Source organism: Haliotis rufescens, unplaced genomic scaffold (assembly GCF_023055435.1).
Source record: "Haliotis rufescens isolate VD_foot unplaced genomic scaffold, xgHalRufe1.0.p SCAF_5, whole genome shotgun sequence".
Taxonomy (NCBI): domain Eukaryota; kingdom Metazoa; phylum Mollusca; class Gastropoda; order Lepetellida; family Haliotidae; genus Haliotis; species Haliotis rufescens.
This window is the reverse complement of record NW_025964223.1, coordinates 62253204-62279770: the sequence shown is the minus strand read 5'-3', so window position 1 is coordinate 62279770 and position 26567 is coordinate 62253204. Positions and strand designations below refer to the sequence as shown.

At 38.5% G+C, this 26567-nt stretch overlaps 4 pseudogenes; 2 read left to right on the top strand and 2 right to left on the bottom strand.

Annotated features, from left to right (window-relative positions):
• Positions 1-3430: 3430 nt before the first annotated feature.
• LOC125373197 lies at positions 3431-6375 on the bottom strand (annotated as a pseudogene).
• Positions 6376-8612: 2237 nt separating this feature from the next.
• Positions 8613-12248, top strand: LOC125373164 (annotated as a pseudogene).
• A 4755-nt stretch (positions 12249-17003) lies between these two features.
• LOC124143860 lies at positions 17004-19948 on the bottom strand (annotated as a pseudogene).
• Positions 19949-22717: 2769 nt separating this feature from the next.
• LOC124143859 lies at positions 22718-26311 on the top strand (annotated as a pseudogene).
• Positions 26312-26567: the final 256 nt, after the last annotated feature.

Here is a 26567-nt window from a genome sequence, read left to right as displayed (position 1 = left end):
CCAAAATAAGAAACACCTTACGTAATTTGGTTTAAATGTCATGCTCCGGTCTGAAAGAATGGATTCTTGGCAAGACCAACCAGGGATTGATATTGTGAGCCACGTCCAACAACCTCGGTCGGAGTTCAATGACACACAATTAGTCTTCAATTTGCCTCCCATTAGGCAGCTGTTAGTACTACCATGGATTATTAGGGACTAATTCTATCCCGGAATCTAAATGGAAATAGATATATCAAACAGCCTTTGTTACTAATTACGACTCACATCTTCATCACTGCGCAGTTTACAGGTACAGTACAATTTTGAAATATATATCATATAAAATTTATTTGGTTCTACAATTATTGAACATAATATAGTTCAACTTCATTCTGTACAGTACATGGCAAAATATGGAGATCGGAAACCGAACGAATATGTTTGCTATCAATTTCATTGTATTTTTCATTGGTGCACATTGGCTACAACTATCTCACCTTAATAATCGACAAACGATGACCAACTCACTGACAATATATTGTAATAACGTTTGACTATTACCATTCACAAGCGTATCACCACACCACCAAGGACCAAGTACCGCAAACACCCCGTTATAGCGCGACGCGAGACTCTACACGTTTTTATTAGAAGGGTGACGAATATATTTATCGTAAAATGATGAATTGATTCTTTGGGGGAAATATTAAAAATACACATTGTAAGCGCTTTGTTATAATATAACTTTAGAGAACACCAACAACCAGATGATCCACATTCAGTCAGAGCTAATTAGGCCTATTCGCAATTGGCAAGCATGTTTCTGTCTCTTCCCGAAAATACAATTTAATAACATCATTTAGCGCTGTAGACTATGGCGATAACTAGCAGCCTACAGGTGATTAACCTGAAAATACTTCCATTGTTTTGATAAACTCTTTTCGCTGTATAACAGAAATCTACTCAACCTTTCCAACGGGCTGAAATGAGCGAAATTGTTTCACAAAAATCAAAGTCAAGATGACTACATCTACAGTAAACTTTAAATAGAAATTATTTCAGAAATGGCGATAACAGTCAGTGGTCAGTAGGCGATGTAGTGGGATCGAAAACCGAACGTAATATTACGGCAACAAAACGCCACCCGAGTGAGTGAGTGAGTTTAAACTTTACGTCCCATCGGCATTATTTCAGCCAAATAGCGACTAAAAGAAAAACAAAACTCCGCCCGACTGAATTCTGAACAAACATATACTGCTTGCGCTTGATAATTACCCTTTGTATCCAACATAATTTTAATAATATGGGAAAAAACCTTCGGCATCTTTCACCACTATATACATCATGGTCTGTGTATCAAATATTAATATCAACTATTGCTCCACACAAAGGGAAAGTTGATCATTGGACAGTAAAAGTATCCCTCTTTTCTAACACACCGGTAAAACTGTAAACATGGTAATAACATTTTTGTGCTCCAAGGCATAACCTACATCTTTCAACATATATCCTCCACTTTAGCTTCTGTTTCTTAAGTTTTTTATATAGTGATTCATATACAAATGCTTGTGATATAGTCGAAATCGTACAAATGCTTTTAGTTGAGATTTATTAAGATTATGGAAAGGGTTTTGTCGCTTTGATTTAACAAAGCGATCCAGCTGTTATGGAGACATATAAAGTCATTCATTGTGTCATGACGTCAGAGCGTTTCACACGAAACAAATAACTGCGAAATAATGTTGTTTGCACATCTGTTTGTTGCTTAACGCCAGCAGCATACCAGCTGTATGACGGCGGCCTGTAAATAGTCCATGGCACGATGACACGCTATCGACCAAGTCCCACATTAAGCTGCCACGCCGTCATATAGCTGATAAACTGTTCAAAGCGTCGTTAATCCAAATAAATTAAAAGCGACAAAATATTTTCCTTAATCTTAATAAAAAATCTCAACTGAAAGTACTGGTACGATTCCGACCATTATCACAACCATGTGTTTATCAATCACCATCAGATAAGATTAGCAAATTAGCTACAGTAACGGATTTATTTTGAAAAATGTAGGATATGCCATGGAACACAAGAATGTTATTACCATGTTCACAGTCTTTCCATTGTGTTAGATGAGAAGAATTATTTCGACCATCAAACGATCAACTTTCCCTTTGGGTGGAGCAATAGTCCAGCAGCTGCTACCTTTGGCGCCTTCACAACTTTTGAGGTACAAGCGAGCATGCTCTTTCTTCCCACATAAACAAAGTTTGTGTTTGTTGCCTGCCACCGCGACACATGCTCATCACATTGTTAGAATCATACAAACTAATCTGCTTAGAGCAGAATTTCTGATGAATATAGAATGGGTTTTGTATGTATTTTATTGGATGCTGATTATGTTTCACTTTGAACAAGAACGGAGTCTTCTTAAATATCCGTGGAAGATGGTGTGAAGATAATATGATAGAAGATAATGGTGTCAAATCTAAATCATGCATTAAAGTACTCTATAAACCCTTTGCTCTTGTTATGCTTTCAGTTGTGGTCATTTGGTTTTAACTACTGTCGACAAGACCATTTGGATCGTGAGATGAAATGAGGTTTAACGTCACGTTCAAGAGTATTGCAATTATATAGTAACGTGCGTGCGTGTGTGTGTCTGTTGTGGCTGCTTGTACTAGTCCGGACTTAATTCGCTCTTTGAAATCTTGATGCAAAGAGCATGCTCGATTGACTTCAAAATTTGATAGGTGAACGCTATTCCTAGAACCAGTGCCCTCAACCAAAACAGGGGCACAAACCACCTGGATGCCCAACTTAGTTCAACTCTTACGAGTAGCAATGGATGCCCAGGTTTTTACCCTAGGTTACCGAGGGGACCTCTGTTTTGGATTTCGTTCCTGGTAATTGTGAGGTGACATTTACTTAAACATTCTCACATTTACTAGGGAACTCATGAAAATTGGCGGCTGTTCAGTTGACGATATACCGATCTACAGGGCGCATTTGTTGGTAACAGTATCACATTTAACTTCCATCCCCTTCCTGTTACAGCTGTGTAAATAGAGGCTACAAAACACTTTTGGCGTATTACATCATACTGTGTATGGTAAGAATCAGCGTCGCCGTTTCCATAAAATTACATATAGCGTGTACTGTTCACGTATTACATACTATCACATAATGGGTGGTTAATTTATATATGATCATCAATTATTGAGGAGTTTTGTTATATCTAGTGAGTTATTATGTAGGAAAATAACAATAAGCAGATGTATTTATTGTTTTGAAATTTCCTGACATTGGCTATATCTTCAGTAGTATTTCAGGCCATAAGAACCAACAGAGACAGGTATGTAGTTTTTAAAGCCTTGACTTGTCACTGCACATTTTCCACAAACGCATCATACAGACTGGGCCTTTTTCTGTCAAAAAAAGATAACCCACTTTGAACGGTTGGTCTATTTTATTCGTGAAACGTGAACTGCCAGTTCCACAAGGAGTGCATTTTACTGTCCCTGGACCCAGGAGTAGAAGTAGGACACACGAGTGTAGACACTGGGGTAGCTGCCAGAGCAGGAGCTGATACCCCATGATGTGATTCCAGTCAGCCTATTACCGCATACCAGCGGGCCACCACTGTCACCCTAAAACACAAAGTAATTTGTCAGTTTAAACCTATATAGAGTATTATCACACGTTAATGGAACATATGCGATGGTAATTCACAATGACAAACACGTCATACTACAACAACGTATCCGTATGATAAATCATTTCATGTGAAACAACGTAGTACACTTGCAGAGATAGCGGTAGGGCTAGTGCAGGAATGGCTTATCTACGTGATTTATATGTCAACAAATGTAGGCGTGGTAACGTGAACTCACACTGCAGGCAGATCTGCCAGACTCAAAGATACAGATGTGTCCAGTGTTGACGGTGGCACCACCGATACCAGACCATCTACTGGAACAGTCGCTGTTGGTCAGCACGGTCATGTCGACCTTCTGAAGGTTGTTGGGGGTGCTGCCACCTCCTACGGGAACAAACACATGGTACATGTACTGCCACATTGATGTAGTGTGCATAGTTAGTATGGACAAATGAACTGTAACATGGTAACAAAAGACTGTACTCAATTAGGAATACTGACCACTGAGTCTTCCCCATCCGCTGATCGTACATGTTTGTCCGGCATAGTCGTTGCTACCAGAAGCCAGACTGACGGTTCCCACAGCTGAACTGCTTGTGTCCATTGAGCTTGTGAGTCTCAGGACTGCGATGTCGTTAGGATAGCCAGCAGCATTACCATTGTAGTTAGGGTGCTACACGAGATTAACAGACACAATAGTGCTCAATAGCTGACACTTGAAACTGTCAACACAATATAATTCCCTGTGTTACATTTCCATTTCGAAATCCAAATATGAAAGTAAACTGTAGGCGATAGGCATTATGTGAAAATGTTAAATCTAAGGGACATAACTCACGTTGTTGTAGGAGGTGACTGAGGAGTACTGTTCAGTGCCATCAACATTGTTCATTCTAAGCATGCCAAAGCCGAGACGGTAACTGCTGGCGCTGTGAATATCATGAGAGAGACATTTTCAGGGTTGCATGAGCATTGAGTAATTAAAACATTCCTCACACTAGTGCCACTAAACCAATAATTCAAATATTTCCTCAGAGTTTCTCTATGCTAAAACATCTGAGCTTTCATCCGGTTGTGAAAAATGGTTCTATAAAGGGGAATGTTTAGAAATCTGTACTTTCTATGAATATGTTGGTGTTTCCTTTACCAATTATCTTCCTCATTTCAGACCAAACAAGCATCGGTGCAATACGAAGATGTTCTTAAAAATAAATATATATCAGATTATTACTTTGGGTTTCCAAATGTGTTAAATTTGAGTGTTTGTTAAATTCCCCTAATAGCAGTGTAACTTTGCAAGAATTGTCAATGTTTAATTATCATGCTATAATGTATAGACTCTACCACTACCACTACTCTGAAATAATACCTTAGTACTATAGGCCTGTGGCCTCTTCGGTGCAGATTGATAGAATCTTCCTTTTTCAAAAATAATTTTGTGGTAAACCATACATACTAATTCCTTAACGAAACTACGGTTCAACTTTCAGGACATTCGAAATTGGAATGTCACAACGAAAACAAAATGTTTCATTAGCCAAGTGTGTTGCCGTATCGTAAAAATCATATCTTCAGAAGAAAGTGAATATTATGCAAGTCTTTGGCGAGCATAATACACATTTATCATCCAAAACTGGCTCCCACAATAGATATCGCTTGGGTGAGATCAAGCGATATCTACATTGTAGATATCGTGACAATGAAATTGCATCACAATGCTTTGTAGACCATCGTGACGTCATTGGTTACCATGACGTCACAATCAAATGACATCACTATTGGCTCTGCTACTGAAGCTCTTAGCAGTACTTTTTAAACTTAAGACACTACTCTTTACTATCTACGAACTGCAAAAAATTGCAAGAATTATGTTGGATGAGAAATAAAATCTCACCCTCGTATCTTTTGCTATCAAATATATCAACACTCATTTATATATTTGATAGCAAAAGACACTCGGGTGAGATTCTCTATTTGTATTCCTAATATATGAAATTTACGATACAGAAACACACCAAGGTAATAATTCCCTCAATATATAATCTGATTTTTAAGATAATCATGATATTTTTCAGTAAAGGAAGTAACTTTAGAAACCGCGTATGACTACACTGTTTGAGTGAACCGTCCCATTATATACTATAGTGCCAAATATTTTTCAGCCATGTTTTTTTGCTGAAACACCCACACATCGGCAAACCCCTTACTAAACTTCTTTCTGATCTATTCATCAAGGAGACATTGCACCGCCCCGTATGGCGCTTAAAGTCGTTCCTGTCTGAGTATTTACTTCTTAACATAGTTTTTATTGTAGTTTTCTGCTTCTTGTGTTATCAGTGTACATATTTACCTGTTGGAGAGACAGTGGGCGGCAGTGAGGGCCTTGCTGGTGGTGTAGAGGACGCAGCCACAGATGTGGAACCAGCTGGTGCCGCTCCTCACCTGAAGACTACCTTGCCAGGGAAACTCTCCAGCAGCTGCATTGCTGCCTCCAACGATGTTGGGGCTGATCTCAGCCAGGGCCGTAGCTACAACAGCATGTAATGTGTACATGTACAATACAATGTAAGTGATCCTGGTCATATTTAATGTGTTTTATCATTGGAAACCCGACCATAGTATGACAACTGTTAAATAGATCAGAGACATTTTGAATAAGAATACCAACTTACCGGCCAAGGTGCAGAGAAGGATGTTGAGAAGTGCGTTCATCTTTGGGGATCGAGATGAAGTGACAATGTTTGCAGACAGGTAGTCTTTTATAGAGGTCAGGGAAGAAATCATATGTTCTTCTTCCACGATCATAAATGTGTCATTATTCATAGTGTAGCCAAACTGTTACTACCGTGAAGGTTTATGGCTCTTACTTGCGAACGTCAGCGTCACTCAACAACTCATTGAAGATGAACGTGATGTAACAATATTTCATAATATTGATTATACATCATTTATTTGCAAGGCCACATTCTACTGTACGCTTTTAAAGTTAATATTAATATGCAGCTGAATTTACAACTAACCAAATTAACTGTATAGCAAATTCACATTTTTAAACCATTGATTTGCGTAATTAACAGCTTAAACTGAGACTATAAGCAACAACGACCATGGTTATTTTCCCAACTTACACTATACTGCAAGTGCTAATTTAACACATATGTGTTCTCTCTCATGAGAGTAATTTGATTGTTGGGCAATCTTAAATATAAGACTTTGAATAGGGGTCACAAAGAAGCTAAAGTGGCGAATACGTCCAGGGTATTCATCATAATAGGAAAGGATGGATAAAACCCTGAATATTGTCTCAATAGTTTGTCTTGTGTATCAGTTCATTTAAGACACATCGAATGCATTGCCTATGACATTCATTTTTTGTTGTTCCAAGGTGATTCACTGCGCAGTATGCAACCACATGTTTATGCTCATAACACTTGAAAACCTGATATTGATTACTCCACGTGGTAGCTTTGGGCATAATTACGCAATTCTAGGTTGTAATTTTGCTTTTCAGAATGTAAGACCACCACAACAGCCTCCTTTATGTCACCAAGGCAACTATACGTAAGATTTATTAACACAAGAAAAAACAGAAGGTGTTTTGCAAGATCTGACGACATATGTACATGTACATACTATACAAGCGTCGTAATCCCTGGACAGCCAACGCTCAGACCGTCACTCTCCTCTGTGCTATGGCCTTCATTATAAATCTCCTCATACAATTTCGAATGCTATTACAAAGACCTCCCCATATTCAATAGAAGCCTCTGCTAAAAGCCGAGTCAATTGTACGATTCAGACTATATCACGAGCATGTGTTTATGAATCTCTATCAAATAGTGATGATACCAGGTGTTCACGAAAAGGTGAGCGTAACCTGCCCCACCGTTAAAAACACATGCAAAGGCAAATCAATTGTTCACCTAGAAAAAACACGGGAACACATGGTACTGATCGAATTGCGTCAGGCACCATTTTGTCACGGATGTGTCAAATTTGCAAATGGCTTCCATTTGTTTACTATAAAACGTTTTTATATCCCGCGGGCGATGGAAAGCCAAGGGCTGTAACCCTCACAGAATCTTGTTACCCTGATCAAACAACTTTTGAGCAAGATTCATATAACGCTCTTTGAAATCTTCAAATCTCAAGAATGGGAGCACAACTGGTGCCCATGGAGAGGCCCTCTTCTTGTATAATTATCTTACCCTAAATTTCACATACCGTATTCGACGTAATAAGCGCCCCGCTCTAACAGGCGACCACGGGCGCTTATTACGTCGAATACGGTGTATGTTACTCACTGCCCACATCCACTTTACAAAGGGTTGCGGGGGTACGGAAGGGGTTTACTCCATAGCCATAAACCTCCGGTAACGTCATCCCATTGACCTTTGAATATAGACGGAGAGGCTTTTACTTTCAAGTAAATATGAACTGTCAATGCAATAGAATAACCAGCCTAGTGTTTCTGCCTAAACAGATTCCACTTGGCGCGAAGGGCAAGAAGAATTAAGACCTGGTTTGAGGTGTTACTTTTTAGCTATATCAATTACTTCGCATCGAATTTTGATTTCCCCCTCCCCCTCGTCTCTCTCCATCCCTGCAACTCTCATGAGAGAGAAAACATATTATGTGTTAAATTCCAGTATACTTGCAGTATAGTGTAGGTTGGGAAAATAACCATTGTCGTTGTTTCTTATAGTTTTAGTTTAAGCTGTTAATTGCGCCAATTAACGTTTTAAAAATGTGTTTGTGCTATACAGTTAATTTGGTAAGTTGTAAGTTCAGCTGCATATTGATATTAACTTTAAAAGCGTATAACAGATTGTGGCCTGGCAAATATAAGATGTATAATCAATATTATGAAATACTGTCACATCACTTGACATCTTCAATTAGTTGTTGAGTAACGCTGACGTTCGCAAGTGAGAGTCATAAACCTTCCCAGTGGTATCAGTTTGGCTACACCATGCAAAATGGCACATTTATGATGGTGGGAGAAGAACACATGATTTCTTCCCTGATCTGTATAAAAGACTACCTGTCTGCAAACATTGTCACTTCATCTCGATCCTCAAAGATGAACGCACTTCTCAACATCCTTCTCTGTACCTTGGCCGGTAAGTTGGTATTCTTATTCAAAATATCTATATTCCAAATGCCCCTGATCAGTTACAAAAAGAACGAGCTAATGTCAAACTATGGTCGGGTTTCCATTGATAAAACATAATAAATATGACCAGGATCACTTATTTTGTATTGTACATGTACACAATACATGCTGGTGTAGCTACGGCCCTGGCTGAGATCAGCCCCAACATCGTTGGAGGCAGCAATGCAGCTGCTGGAGAGTTTCCCTGGCAAGGTAGTCTTCAGGTGAGGAGCGGCACCAGCTGGTTCCACATCTGTGGCTGCGTCCTCTACACCACCAGCAAGGCCCTCACTGCCGCCCACTGTCTCTCCAACAGGTAGATATGTACACTGATAACACAAGAAGCAGAAACATGCAATTAAACCATGTTAAGAAGTAAAACTCCTATTACTTGATATCACGATCCGATAATATGCTGATGAGATCACATGGCAGGAACGACTTTAAGCGCCATACGGGGCGATGCAGTGTCTACTTGATGAATAAATAAGAAGTTTAGTTAGGGGTTTGCCGATGTGTGGGTGTTTCAGCAAACAAACATGGCTGAAAATTATTAGGCACTATAGTATATAATGGGACGGTTCACTCAAACAGTGTAGTCAATCGCGGTTTCTAAAGTAACTTCCTTTACTGAAAAATACCCCGATTATCTTAAAAATGAGATAATATATTGAAGGAATTATTACCTTGGCGTGTTTCTGTATCGTAAATTTCATATATTAGAAATACAAATAGAGAATCTCACCCGAGTGTTTTTTGATATCAAATATATAAATGAGTGTTGATATATTTGATAGCAAAAGATACGAGGGTGAGATTTTATTTCTCATCCAACATCATTCTTGCAATATTTTCAGTTTTTAGAGACTAATAAGCAGTGTCTTAAGTGTAAAAAGGTACTGCTAAGGGCTTCAGTAGCAGAGCCAATAGTAATGTCATTTGATTGTGACGTCATGGTGATCAATGACGTCACAATAGTCTGCGAAGCATTTTGATGCAATTTCATTCTCACGAGGGTGAGATTTTATTTTTCATCCAACATCATTCTTGCAATTTTTTGCAGTTCGTAGATAGTAAAAAGTAGTGTCTTAAGTGTAAAAAGTACTGCTAAGAGCTTCAGTAGCAGAGCCAATAGTGATGTCATTTGATTGTGACGTCATGGTTACCAATGACGTCACGATGGTCTACAAAGCATTGTGATGCAATTTCATTGTCACGATATCTACAATGTAGATATCGCTTGATCTCACCCAAGCCATATCTGTTGTGGGAGCCAGTTTTGGATAATAAATGTGTACTATGCTCGCCAAAGACTTGCATAATATACACTTTTTTCTGAAGATATGATTTGTACGATACGGCAACACACTTGGCTAATAAAATATTTTGTATTCGTTGTGACATTCCAATTTCGAATGTCCTGAAAGTTGAACGGTAGTTTCGTAAAGGAAGTAGTGTGTATGGTTTACCACAAAATGAAAAAGGAAGATTCTATCAATCCTTATTTCTGCACTGAAGAAGACATAGGCCTATAGTCAAAGATATTATTTCAGAGTAGTAGAGTCTATACATTATAGCATGATAATTAAACATTGACAATTCTTGCAAAGTTACACTGCTGTTGGAGGAATTTAACAGACACTCAAATTTAATGATAGACATTTGGAAACAAAAAGTTATATTCTGATATATACTTATTTCTTAATGTTTGACAAACCAGAAGAAAATGATACTCATCTTTTGCATTTTAATGACATTATGGGCAAATTGGATCCTCTCTCAAGGTGTTTGTATATTGTCCAGGTACAACCCAAAACAATCGAAAGCTAGCAGGATCTTTTCGAAATGTGTTTTACATTAAACAGTGATAAATACTGTCCAGTGTATATATGCGTTTTAATAATCTATAAGAAATGCATATTAATTTGAGATGCAGAAGTAACAAATCTGAAGAATATTTTGAAGAACTGGGGAATAATATGAGATAACCTCGATGCTCTGTTGCATGTGAGATGCCGTAAACACTCAAATACTTCTTCCCTTGATAATTGTAGAATCACGAATATTTTGGGTAACTTCCGGGTGCATTTCTTGTTTTAACTATCAAACACAACACAATTGTTATAATCAATCACTGTAGATGCCTTAAGTGTTATCGGCAAAGTGTGAAACTAATCCCTATGAAAGCTCAAATGTTGAAGCATATAATATCTGATGAAATATTTGAATTATTAATAATTTAGTAGTTGTGTGAGGAATGTTTTAATCACTAAATGCTCATGCAACCCTGAAAATGTCTCTCTCGTGATGTTCACAGCGCCAGCAGTTACCGCCTCGGCTTTGGCATGCTTAGAATGAACAATGTTGATGGCACTGAACAGTACTCCTCAGTCACCTCCTACACCAACGTGAGTTATGTCCCTCAATTTAAACACTTTTACATAACGTCTATTGCCTGTAGTTTACTTTCATATTTGAATTTTCAAATGGAAATGTAACACAGGGAATTATATTGTGTTGACAGTTTCAAGTGTCAGCTACTGAGCACTATTGTGTCTGTCTGTTTATCTCGTGTAGCACCCTAACTACAATGGTAATGCTGCTGGCTATCCTAACGACATCGCAGTCCTGAGGCTCACAAGCTCAATGGACACAAGCAGTTCAGCTGTGGGAACCGTCAGTCTGGCTTCAGGTAGCAACGACTATGCCGGACAAACATGTACGATCAGCGGATGGGGAAGACTCAGTGGTCAGTATTCCCAATTGAGTGCAGCCTTTAGTTACGTTGTCACAGTTAATTTGTCCATACGATCTGTGCATACTACATCAATGATGCAGTACATTTACCATGTGTTTGCTCCCGTAGGAGGTGGCAGCACCCCCAACAACCTTCAGAAGGTCGACATGACCGTGCTGACCAACAGCGACTGTTCCAGCAGATGGTCTGGTATCGGTGGTGCCACCGTCAACTCTGGACACATCTGTATCTTTGAGTCTGGCAGATCTGCCTGCAGTGTGAGTTCACGTTACCACGCCTACATTTGTTGACATATAAATCACGTAGATAAGCCATTCCTGCACTAGCCCTAGCGCTATCTCTGCAAGTGAACTACGTTGTTCACCAAAAAATGATTTATCATACGGATACGTTGTTGTAGTATGACGTGTTTGTCATTGTGAATTACCATCGCATATCTTACATTAACATGTGATAATAATCTATATAGGTTTTAACTGACAAATTACTTTCGGTTTTAGGGTGACAGTGGTGGCCCGCTGGTATGCGGTAATACGCTGACTGGAATCACATCATGGGGTATCAGCTCCTGCTCTGGCAGCTACCCCAGTGTCTACACTCGTGTGTCCTCCTTCTACTCCTGGGTCCAGGGACAGTAAAATGCACTCCTTGTGGAACTGGCGGTTCACATTTCACGAATAAAATAAACCAACCATTCAAAATGTGTTATCTTTTTTTGACAGAAAAAGAATCAGTCTGTATGATACATTTGTGGAAAAATTGCTGTGACAAATCAACGCTTTATCTATGGACTCCCTGTCTCTGTGGGTTCTTATGGCCTAAAACCCAGCTAACACAGAAACATTTTTAAAATGTTTTGAAAGCGTTTCTATATAGATGCAAAAACCTAAATAAGTGGAGTTTCTTTTACGTTTTCAAAACGTTTCAAACAAAACGTTGGCTAGAAATATTATGGAAACCTAAAAACATTCTTAAAACGTTTTGTGAGCGTGTCCATATGGTTTCAAAAACGTTAACAAAAACCGTTTTCAAAAACTAAATGTGTGGAGTTTCTTTTACGTATTCAGAACGTTTCCAAAAACATTTTAGTTAGAAAAATTATGGAAACCTAAAAACCTTCTTAAAACGTTTTAAAAACGTTTCCACATGGTTACAACAAAATTCGAAAAAGGGGTTCACCCCTTATGAGTAGCGCCGGGGTGGGATTTTATTGAAAACATTTATTGTCGTGCAACATTCTTGACAAAAAGAATTATGCTTCAGATCGGTGAAAAATAGAAATTGCCTGCCTAAAAAATGACACTGTTAAAAGGTTGCTTATCGTCAGGCTCATAGAGTTAAATAAAAATATATATCTGCTTTTATAGCTGTGACCGAAAATATATCTGATCTCCTTAGAAAGTTCCAGGTCTACAAATCAACTCTATATAGTATTTTTCAACTTTCAGTCATGGAACGTGTCCTTTTAACAAAGAACTCCAAGACACAGTTGTGTTGACATTTTAATATTTTAAGATAATTGAAAACTTATACACTTTTCGCAATTATTGAATGACAGAATCTTTTTCCTTTGGTTTTCTTTTTATCAACTTCCCTGAAATGCACAAAAAGTTTTTATTAATCTTGAGAAGGTATTTGAAATATATATGATAAGAAACATTCAATTGGAGATCAAGTTTTATCAATATTCTAACAACAATGTATAATATGCAAGTGTTTGATGGATACATATGTTAACATTCATAGAACACAATATATTTATGCAAATACAGACAATGGGATTCAACAACTGTACTTGCATTAACATAATTCGCAGCCCCGGGTTTTTTGGTGTATTCCTCAATGATCCAACATTCCTGTTGTGCCTCGTGTCTCAGTTACACCCTTGCTGCAGTGAAAACAACAATGTACCACTTTAGAATAGTCAAAACTATATTCAATAAGCATATATTTATAGTTCATCCCCAAAAAATACATATATTGTAGAATTGTTTAAAACACCAGTAATACAATTATCAAGTTCATACCAAAATAAGAAACACCTTACGTAATTTGGTTTAAATGTCATGCTCCGGTCTGAAAGAATGGATTCTTGGCAAGACCAACCAGGGATTGATATTGTGAGCCACGTCCAACAACCTCGGTCGGAGTTCAATGACACACAATTAGTCTTCAATTTGCCTCCCATTAGGCAGCTGTTAGTACTACCATGGATTATTAGGGACTAATTCTATCCCGGAATCTAAATGGAAATAGATATATCAAACAGCCTTTGTTACTAATTACGACTCACATCTTCATCACTGCGCAGTTTACAGGTACAGTACAATTTTGAAATATATATCATATAAAATTTATTTGGTTCTACAATTATTGAACATAATATAGTTCAACTTCATTCTGTACAGTACATGGCAAAATATGGAGATCGGAAACCGAACGAATATGTTTGCTATCAATTTCATTGTATTTTTCATTGGTGCACATTGGCTACAACTATCTCACCTTAATAATCGACAAACGATGACCAACTCACTGACAATATATTGTAATAACGTTTGACTATTACCATTCACAAGCGTATCACCACACCACCAAGGACCAAGTACCGCAAACACCCCGTTATAGCCCGACGCGAGACTCTACACGTTTTTATTAGAAGGGTGACGAATATATTTATCGTAAAATGATGAATTGATTCTTTGGGGGAAATATTAAAAATACACATTGTAAGCGCTTTGTTATAATATAACTTTAGAGAACACCAACAACCAGATGATCCACATTCAGTCAGAGCTAATTAGGCCTATTCGCAATTGGCAAGCATGTTTCTGTCTCTTCCCGAAAATACAATTTAATAACATCATTTAGCGCTGTAGACTATGGCGATAACTAGCAGCCTACAGGTGATTAACCTGAAAATACTTCCATTGTTTTGATAAACTCTTTTCGCTGTATAACAGAAATCTACTCAACCTTTCCAACGGGCTGAAATGAGCGAAATTGTTTCACAAAAATCAAAGTCAAGATGACTACATCTACAGTAAACTTTAAATAGAAATTATTTCAGAAATGGCGATAACAGTCAGTGGTCAGTAGGCGATGTAGTGGGATCGAAAACCGAACGTAATATTACGGCAACAAAACGCCACCCGAGTGAGTGAGTGAGTTTAAACTTTACGTCCCATCGGCATTATTTCAGCCAAATAGCGACTAAAAGAAAAACAAAACTCCGCCCGACTGAATTCTGAACAAACATATACTGCTTGCGCTTGATAATTACCCTTTGTATCCAACATAATTTTAATAATATGGGAAAAAACCTTCGGCATCTTTCACCACTATATACATCATGGTCTGTGTATCAAATATTAATATCAACTATTGCTCCACACAAAGGGAAAGTTGATCATTGGACAGTAAAAGTATCCCTCTTTTCTAACACACCGGTAAAACTGTAAACATGGTAATAACATTTTTGTGCTCCAAGGCATAACCTACATCTTTCAACATATATCCTCCACTTTAGCTTCTGTTTCTTAAGTTTTTTATATAGTGATTCATATACAAATGCTTGTGATATAGTCGAAATCGTACAAATGCTTTTAGTTGAGATTTATTAAGATTATGGAAAGGGTTTTGTCGCTTTGATTTAACAAAGCGATCCAGCTGTTATGGAGACATATAAAGTCATTCATTGTGTCATGACGTCAGAGCGTTTCACACGAAACAAATAACTGCGAAATAATGTTGTTTGCACATCTGTTTGTTGCTTAACGCCAGCAGCATACCAGCTGTATGACGGCGGCCTGTAAATAGTCCATGGCACGATGACACGCTATCGACCAAGTCCCACATTAAGCTGCCACGCCGTCATATAGCTGATAAACTGTTCAAAGCGTCGTTAATCCAAATAAATTAAAAGCGACAAAATATTTTCCTTAATCTTAATAAAAAATCTCAACTGAAAGTACTGGTACGATTCCGACCATTATCACAACCATGTGTTTATCAATCACCATCAGATAAGATTAGCAAATTAGCTACAGTAACGGATTTATTTTGAAAAATGTAGGATATGCCATGGAACACAAGAATGTTATTACCATGTTCACAGTCTTTCCATTGTGTTAGATGAGAAGAATTATTTCTACCATCAAACGATCAACTTTCCCTTTGGGTGGAGCAATAGTCCAGCAGCTGCTACCTTTGGCGCCTTCACAACTTTTGAGGTACAAGCGAGCATGCTCTTTCTTCCCACATAAACAAAGTTTGTGTTTGTTGCCTGCCACCGTGACACATGCTCATCACATTGTTAGAATCATACAAACTAATCTGCTTAGAGCAGAATTTCTGATGAATATAGAATGGGTTTTGTATGTATTTTATTGGATGCTGATTATGTTTCACTTTGAACAAGAACGGAGTCTTCTTAAATATCCGTGGAAGATGGTGTGAAGATAATATGATAGAAGATAATGGTGTCAAATCTAAATCATGCATTAAAGTACTCTATAAACCCTTTGCTCTTGTTATGCTTTCAGTTGTGGTCATTTGGTTTTAACTACTGTCGACAAGACCATTTGGATCGTGAGATGAAATGAGGTTTAACGTCACGTTCAAGAGTATTGCAATTATATAGTAACGTGCGTGCGTGTGTGTGTCTGTTGTGGCTGCTTGTACTAGTCCGGACTTAATTCGCTCTTTGAAATCTTGATGCAAAGAGCATGCTCGATTGACTTCAAAATTTGATAGGTGAACGCTATTCCTAGAACCAGTGCCCTCAACCAAAACAGGGGCACAAACCACCTGGATGCCCAACTTAGTTCAACTCTTACGAGTAGCAATGGATGCCCAGGTTTTTACCCTAGGTTACCGAGGGGACCTCTGTTTTGGATTTCGTTCCTGGTAATTGTGAGGTGACATTTACTTAAACATTCTCACATTTACTAGGGAACTCATGAAAATTGGCGACTGTTCAGTTGACGATATACCGATCTACAGGGCGCATTTGTTGGTAACAGTATCACATTTAACTTCCATCCCCTTCCTGTTACAGCTGTGTAAATAGAGGCTACAAAACACTTTTGGCGTATTACATCATACTGTGTATGGTAAGAATCAGCGTCGCCGTTTCCATAAAATTACATATAGCGTGTACTGTTCACGTATTACATACTATCACATAATGGGTGGTTAATTTATATATGATCATCAATTATTGAGGAGTTTTGTTATATCTAGTGAGTTATTATGTAGGAAAATAACAATAAGCACATGTATTTATTGTTTTGAAATTTCCTGACATTGGCTATATCTTCAGTAGTATTTCAGGCCATAAGAACCAACAGAGACAGGTATGTAGTTTTTAAAGCCTTGACTTGTCACTGCACATTTTCCACAAACGCATCATACAGACTGGGTCTTTTTCTGTCAAAAAAAGATAACCCACTTTGAACGGTTGGTCTATTTTATTCGTGAAACGTGAACTGCCAGTTCCACAAGGAGTGCATTTTACTGTCCCTGGACCCAGGAGTAGAAGGAGGACACACGAGTGTAGACACTGGGGTAGCTGCCAGAGCAGGAGCTGATACCCCATGATGTGATTCCAGTCAGCCTATTACCGCATACCAGCGGGCCACCACTGTCACCCTAAAACACAAAGTAATTTGTCAGTTTAAACCTATATAGAGTATTATCACACGTTAATGGAACATATGCGATGGTAATTCACAATGACAAACACGTCATACTACAACAACGTATCCGTATGATAAATCATTTCATGTGAAACAACGTAGTACACTTGCAGAGATAGCGGTAGGGCTAGTGCAGGAATGGCTTATCTACGTGATTTATATGTCAACAAATGTAGGCGTGGTAACGTGAACTCACACTGCAGGCAGATCTGCCAGACTCAAAGATACAGATGTGTCCAGAGTTGACGGTGGCACCACCGATACCAGACCATCTACTGGAACAGTCGCTGTTGGTCAGCACGTTCATGTCGACCTTCTGAAGGTTGTTGGGGGTGCTGCCACCTCCTACGGGAACAAACACATGGTACATGTACTGCCACATTGATGTAGTGTGCATAGTTAGTATGGACAAATGAACTGTAACATGGTAACAAAAGACTGTACTCAATTAGGAATACTGACCACTGAGTCTTCCCCATCCGCTGATCGTACATGTTTGTCCGGCATAGTCGTTGCTACCAGAAGCCAGACTGACGGTTCCCACAGCTGAACTGCTTGTGTCCATTGAGCTTGTGAGCCTCAGGACTGCGATGTCGTTAGGATAGCCAGCAGCATTACCATTGTAGTTAGGGTGCTACACGAGATTAACAGACACAATAGTGCTCAATAGCTGACACTTGAAACTGTCAACACAATATAATTCCCTGTGTTACATTTCCATTTCGAAATCCAAATATGAAAGTAAACTGTAGGCGATAGGCATTATGTGAAAATGTTAAATCTAAGGGACATAACTCACGTTGTTGTAGGAGGTGACTGAGGAGTACTGTTCAGTGCCATCAACATTGTTCATTCTAAGCATGCCAAAGCCGAGACGGTAACTGCTGGCGCTGTGAATATCATGAGAGAGACATTTTCAGGGTTGCATGAGCATTGAGTAATTAAAACATTCCTCACACTAGTGCCACTAAACCAATAATTCAAATATTTCCTCAGAGTTTCTCTATGCTAAAACATCTGAGCTTTCATCCGGTTGTGAAAAATGGTTCTATAAAGGGGAATGTTTAGAAATCTGTACTTTCTATGGATATGTTGGTGTTTCCTTTACCAATTATCTTCCTCATTTCAGACCAAACAAGCATCGGTGCAATACGAAGATGTTCTTAAAAATACATATATATAAGATTATTACTTTGGGTTTCCAAATGTGTTAAATTTGAGTGTTTGTTAAATTCCCCTAATAGCAGTGTAACTTTGCAAGAATTGTCAATGTTTAATTATCATGCTATAATGTATAGACTCTACCACTACCACTACTCTGAAATAATACCTTAGTACTATAGGCCTGTGGCCTCTTCGGTGCAGATTGATAGAATCTTCCTTTTTCAAAAATAATTTTGTGGTAAACCATACATACTAATTCCTTAACGAAACTACGGTTCAACTTTCAGGACATTCGAAATTGGAATGTCACAACGAAAACAAAATGTTTCATTAGCCAAGTGTGTTGCCGTATCGTAAAAATCATATCTTCAGAAGAAAGTGAATATTATGCAAGTCTTTGGCGAGCATAATACACATTTATCATCCAAAACTGGCTCCCACAATAGATATCGCTTGGGTGAGATCAAGCGATATCTACATTGTAGATATCGTGACAATGAAATTGCATCACAATGCTTTGTAGACCATCGTGACGTCATTGGTTACCATGACGTCACAATCAAATGACATCACTATTGGCTCTGCTACTGAAGCTCTTAGCAGTACTTTTTAAACTTAAGACACTACTCTTTACTATCTACGAACTGCAAAAAATTGCAAGAATTATGTTGGATGAGAAATAAAATCTCACCCTCGTATCTTTTGCTATCAAATATATCAACACTCATTGATATATTTGATAGCAAAAGACACTCGGGTGAGATTCTCTATTTGTATTCCTAATATATGAAATTTACGATACAGAAACACACCAAGGTAATAATTCCCTCAATATATAATCTGATTTTTAAGATAATCATGATATTTTTCAGTAAAGGAAGTAACTTTAGAAACCGCGTATGACTACACTGTTTGAGTGAACCGTCCCATTATATACTATAGTGCCAAATATTTTTCAGCCATGTTTTTTTGCTGAAACACCCACACATCGGCAAACCCCTAACTAAACTTCTTTCTGATCTATTCATCAAGGAGACATTGCACCGCCCCGTATGGCGCTTAAAGTCGTTCCTGCCTGAGTATTTACTTCTTAACATAGTTTTTATTGTAGTTTTCTGCTTCTTGTGTTATCAGTGTACATATTTACCTGTTGGAGAGACAGTGGGCGGCAGTGAGGGCCTTGCTGGTGGTGTAGAGGACGCAGCCACAGATGTGGAACCAGCTGGTGCCGCTCCTCACCTGAAGACTTCCTTGCCAGGGAAACTCTCCAGCAGCTGCATTGCTGCCTCCAACGATGTTGGGGCTGATCTCAGCCAGGGCCGTAGCTACAACAGCATGTAATGTGTACATGTACAATACAATGTAAGTGATCCTGGTCATATTTAATGTGTTTTATCATTTGAAACCCGACCATAGTATGACAACTGTTAAATAGATCAGAGACATTTGGAATAAGAATACCAACTTACCGGCCAAGGTGCAGAGAAGGATGTTGAGAAGTGCGTTCATCTTTGGGGATCGAGATGAAGTGACAATGTTTGCAGACAGGTAGTCTTTTATAGAGGTCAGGGAAGAAATCATATGTTCTTCTTCCACGATCATAAATGTGTCATTATTCATAGTGTAGCCAAACTGTTACTACCGTGAAGGTTTATGGCTCTTACTTGCGAACGTCAGCGTCACTCAACAACTCATTGAAGATGAACGTGATGTAACAATATTTCATAATATTGATTATACATCATTTATTTGCAAGGCCACATTCTACTGTACGCTTTTAAAGTTAATATTAATATGCAGCTGAATTTACAACTAACCAAATTAACTGTATAGCAAATTCACATTTTTAAACCGTTGATTTGCGTAATTAACAGCTTAAACTGAGACTATAAGCAACAACGACAATGGTTATTTTCCCAACTTACACTATACTGCAAGTGCTAATTTAACACATATGTGTTCTCTCTCATGAGAGTAATTTGATTGTTGGGCAATCTTAAATATAAGACTTTGAATAGGGGTCACAAAGAAGCTAAAGTGGCGAATACGTCCAGGGTATTCATCATAATAGGAAAGGATGGATAAAACCCTGAATATTGTATCAATAGTTTGTCTTGTGTATCAGTTCATTTAAGACACATCGAATGCATTGCCTATGACATTCATTTTTTGTTGTTCCAAGGTGATTCACTGCGCAGTATGCAACCACATGTTTATGCTCATAACACTTGAAAACCTGATATTGATTACTCCACGTGGTAGCTTTGGGCATAATTACGCAATTCTAGGTTGTAATTTTGCTTTTCAGAATGTAAGACCACCACAACAGCCTCCTTTATGTCACCAAGGCAACTATACGTAAGATTTATTAACACAAGAAAAAACAGAAGGTGTTTTGCAAGATCTGACGACATATGTACATGTACATACTATACAAGCGTCGTAATCCCTGGACAGCCAACGCTCAGACCGTCACTCTCCTCTGTGCTATGGCCTTCATTATAAATCTCCTCATACAATTTCGAATGCTATTACAAAGACCTCCCCATATTCAATAGAAGCCTCTGCTAAAAGCCGAGTCAATTGTACGATTCAGACTATATCACGAGCATGTGTTTATGAATCTCTATCAAATAGTGATGATACCAGGTGTTCACGAAAAGGTGAGCGTAACCTGCCCCACCGTTAAAAACACATGCAAAGGCAAATCAATTGTTCACCTAGAAAAAACACGGGAACACATGGTACTGATCGAATTGCGTCAGGCACCATTTTGTCACGGATGTGTCAAATTTGCAAATGGCTTCCATTTGTTTACTATAAAACGTTTTTATATCCCGCGGGCGATGGAAAGCCAAGGGCTGTAACCCTCACAGAATCTTGTTACCCTGATCAAACAACTTTTGAGCAAGATTCATATAACGCTCTTTGAAATCTTCAAATCTCAAGAATGGGAGCACAACTGGTGCCCATGGAGAGGCCCTCTTCTTGTATAATTATCTTACCCTAAATTTCACATACCGTATTCGACGTAATAAGCGCCCCGCTCTAACAGGCGACCACGGGCGCTTATTACGTCGAATACGGTGTATGTTACTCACTGCCCACATCCACTTTACAAAGGGTTGCGGGGGTACGGAAGGGGTTTACTCCATAGCCATAAACCTCCGGTAACGTCATCCCATTGACCTTTGAATATAGACGGAGAGGCTTTTACTTTCAAGTAAATATGAACTGTCAATGCAATAGAATAACCAGCCTAGTGTTTCTGCCTAAACAGATTCCACTTGGCGCGAAGGGCAAGAAGAATTAAGACCTGGTTTGAGGTGTTACTTTTTAGCTATATCAATTACTTCGCATCGAATTTTGATTTCCCCCTCCCCCTCGTCTCTCTCCATCCCTGAACCCCTGATGGCCACAGTACAAAGGAGAGTGACGGCCTGAGCGTCGGCTGTCCTGGGATTACGACGTTTGTATAGTATGTACATGTACGCACATATTTCGTCAGATCTTGCAAAACAACTGCTGTTTTTTCACATGTTCATAAATATAACGAAGAATTGACACGTTGAATTGAAGGAGACTGTTTTGATGGTTTTACATTCTGTAAAGCAAAATTACAACCTCGAATTGCGTAATTATGCCCAAGTTTACCACGTGGAGTAATCAATATCAGGTTTTGAACATGTGGTTGCTTACTGCTCAGTGAATCATCTTGGTACAATAAAATAAATGGATGTCATAGGCAATACATACGATATGTCTTTGACGAACTTATACATAAGACAAACTACTGACAATATCCAATTAAGACAATATCCAGGGTGTTATACGTCCTTATCTATTATGATGAATACCCTGGTCGTTTTCGCCACCTTAGCCTCTTTGTAAACCCTATTTAAAGGGCATTATGGTAAAGATTCTCCACCAATCCAATTACTCTCATGAGAGAGAAAACATATTATGTGTTAAATTCCAGTATACTTCCAGTATAGTGTAGGTTGGGAAAATAACCATTGTCGTTGTTTCTTATAGTTTTAGTTGAAGCTGTTAATTGCGCCAATTAACGTTTTAAAAATGTGTTTGTGCTATACAGTTAATTTGGTAAGTTGTAAGTTCAGCTGCATATTGATATTAACTTTAGAGTGTATAACAGATTGTGGCCTGGCAAATATAAGATGTATAATCAATATTATGAAATACTGTTACATCACTTGACATCTTCAATCAGTTGTTGAGTAACGCTGACGTTCGCAAGTGAGAGTCATAAACCTTCCCAGTGGTATCAGTTTGGCTACACCATGCAAAATGGCACATTTATGATGGTGGGAGAAGAACACATGATTTCTTCCCTGATCTGTATAAAAGACTACCTGTCTGCAAACATTGTCACTTCATCTCGATCCTCAAAGATGAACGCACTTCTCAACATCCTTCTCTGTACCTTGGCCGGTAAGTTGGTATTCTTATTCAAAATATCTATATTCCAAATGCCCCTGATCAGTTACAAAAAGAACGAGCTAATGTCAAACTATGGTCGGGTTTCCAGTGATAAAACATAATAAATATGACCAGGATCACTTATTTTGTATTGTACATGCACACGATACATGCTGGTGTAGCTACGGCCCTGGCTGAGATCAGCCCCAACATCGTTGGAGGCAGCAATGCAGCTGCTGGAGAGTTTCCCTGGCAAGGTAGTCTTCAGGTGAGGAGCGGCACCAGCTGGTTCCACATCTGTGGCTGCGTCCTCTACACCACCAGCAAGGCCCTCACTGCCGCCCACTGTCTCTCCAACAGGTAAATATGTACACTGATAACACAAGAAGCAGAAACATGCAATTAAACCATGTTAAGAAGTAAAACTCCTATTACTTGATATCACGATCCGATAATATGCTGATGAGATCACATGGCAGGAACGACTTTAAGCGCCATACGGGGCGATGCAGTGTCTACTTGATGAATAAATCAGAAGTTTATTTAGGGGTTTGCCGATGTGTGGGTGTTTCAGCAAACAAACATGGCTGAAAATTATTAGGCACTATAGTATATAATGGGACGGTTCACTCAAACAGTGTAGTCAATCGCGGTTTCTAAAGTAACTTCCTTTACTGAAAAATACCATGATTATCTAAAAAATGAGATAATATATTGAAGGAATTATTACCTTGGCGTGTTTCTGTATCGTAAATTTCATATATTAGAAATACAAATAGAGAATCTCATCCGAGTGTCTTTTGATATCAAATATATCAACGAGATTTTATTTCTCATCCAACATCATTCTTGCAATATTTTCAGTTTTTAGGACTAATAAGCAGTGTCTTAAGTGTAAAAAGGTACTGCTAAGGGCTTCAGTAGCAGAGCCAATAGTAATGTCATTTGATTGTGACGTCATGGTGATCAATGACGTCACAATAGTCTGCGAAGCATTGTGATGCAATTTCATTCTCACGAGGGTGAGATTTTATTTTTCATCCAACATCATTCTTGCAATTTTTTGCAGTTCGTAGATAGTAAAAAGTAGTGTCTTAAGTGTAAAAAGTACTGCTAAGAGCTTCAGTAGCAGAGCCAATAGTGATGTCATTTGATTGTGACGTCATGGTTACCAATGACGTCACGATGGTCTACAAAGCATTGTGATGCAATTTCATTGTCACGATATCTACAGTGTAGATATCGCTTGATCTCACCCAAGCCATATCTATTGTGGGAGCCAGTTTTGGATAATAAATGTGTACTATGCTCGCCAAAGACTCGCATAATATACACTTTTTTCTGAAGATATGATTTTTACGATACGGCAACACACTTGGCTAATAAAATATTTTGTATTCGTTGTGACATTCCAATTTCGAATGTCCTGAAAGTTGAACGGTAGTTTCGTAAAGGAAGTAGTGTGTATGGTTTACCACAAAATGAAAAAGGAAGATTCTATCAATCCTTATTTCTGCACTGAAGAAGACATAGGCCTATAGTCAAAGATATTATTTCAGAGTAGGAGAGTCTATACATTATAGCATGATAATTAAACATTGACAATTCTTGCAAAGTTACACTGCTGTTGGAGGAATTTAACAGACAATCAAATTTAATGACAGACATTTGGAAACAAAAAGTTATATTGTGATATATACTTATTTCTTAATGTTTGACAAACCAGGAGAAAATGATACTCATCTTTTGCATTTTAATGACATTACGGGCAAATTGGATCCTCTCTCAAGGTGTTTGTATATTGTCCAGGTACAACCCAAAACAATCGAAAGCTAGCAGGATCTTTTCGAAATGTGTTTTACATTAAACAGTGATAAATACTGTCCAGTGTATATATGCGTTTTAATAATCTATAAGAAATGCATATTAATTTGAGATGCAGAAGTAACAAATCTGAAGAATATTTTGAAGAACTGGGGAATAATATGAGTTAACCTCGATGCTCTGTTGCATGTGAGATGCCGTAAACACTCAAATACTTCTTCCCTTGATAATTGTAGAATCACGAATATTTTGGGTAACTTCCGGGTGCATTTCTTGTTTTAACTATCAAACACAACACAATTGTTATAATCAATCACTGTAGATGCCTTAAGTGTTATCGGCAAAGTGTGAAACTAATCCCTATGAAAGCTCAAATGTTGAAGCATATAATATCTGATGAAATATTTGAATTATTAATAATTTAGTAGTTGTGTGAGGAATGTTTTAATCACTAAATGCTCATGCAACCCTGAAAATGTCTCTCTCGTGATGTTCACAGCGCCAGCAGTTACCGTCTCGGCTTTGGCATGCTTAGAATGAACAATGTTGATGGCACTGAACAGTACTCCTCAGTCACCTCCTACACCAACGTGAGTTATGTCCCTCAATTTAAACACTTTTACATAACGTCTATTGCCTGTAGTTTACTTTCATATTTGAATTTTCAAATGGAAATGTAACACAGGGAATTATATTGTGTTGACAGTTTCAAGTGTCAGCTACTGAGCACTATTGTGTCTGTTTATCTCGTGTAGCACCCTAACTACAATGGTAATGCTGCTGGCTATCCTAACGACATCGCAGTCCTGAGACTCACAAGCTCAATGGACACAAGCAGTTCAGCTGTGGGAACCGTCAGTCTGGCTTCTGGTAGCAACGACTATGCCGGACAAACATGTACGATCAGCGGATGGGGAAGACTCAGTGGTCAGTATTCCTAATTGAGTGCAGCCTTTCGTTACGTTGTCACAGTTAATTTGTCCATACGATCTATGCATACTACATCAATGATGCAGTACATTTACCATGTGTTTGCTCCCGTAGGAGGTGGCAGCACCCCCAACAACCTTCAGAAGGTCGACATGACCGTGCTGACCAACAACGATTGTTCCAGCAGATGGTCTGGTATCAGTGGTGCCACCGTCAACTCTGGACACATCTGTATCTTTGAGTCTGGCAGATCTGCCTGCAGTGTGAGTTCACGTTACCACGCCTACATTTGTTGACATATAAATCACGTAGATAAGCCATTCCTGCACTAGCCCTACCGCTACCTCTGCAAGTGAACTACGTTGTTCACCAAAAATTGATTTATCATACGGATACGTTGTTGTAGTATGACGTGTTTGTCATTGTGAATTACCATCGCATATCTTACATTAACATGTGATAATAATCTATATAGGTTTAAACTGACAAATTACTTTGTGTTTTAGGGTGACAGTGGTGGCCCGCTGGTATGCGGTAATACGCTGACTGGAATCACATCATGGGGTATCAGCTCCTGCTCTGGCAGCTACCCCAGTGTCTACACTCGTGTGTCCTCCTTCTACTCCTGGGTCCAGGGACAGTAAAATGCACTCCTTGTGGAACTGGCGGTTCACATTTCACGAATAAAATAAACCAACCATTCAAAATGTGTTATCTTTTTTTGACAGAAAAAGAATCAGTCTGTATGATACATTTGTGGAAAAATTGCTGTGACAAATCAACGCTTTATCTATGGACTCCCTGTCTCTGTGGGTTCTTATGGCCTAAAACCCAGCTAACACAGAAACATTTTTAAAATGTTTTGAAAGCGTTTCTATATGGATGCAAAAACCTAAATAAGTGGAGTTTCTTTTACGTTTTCAAAACGTTTCAAACAAAACGTTGTCTAGAAATATTATGGAA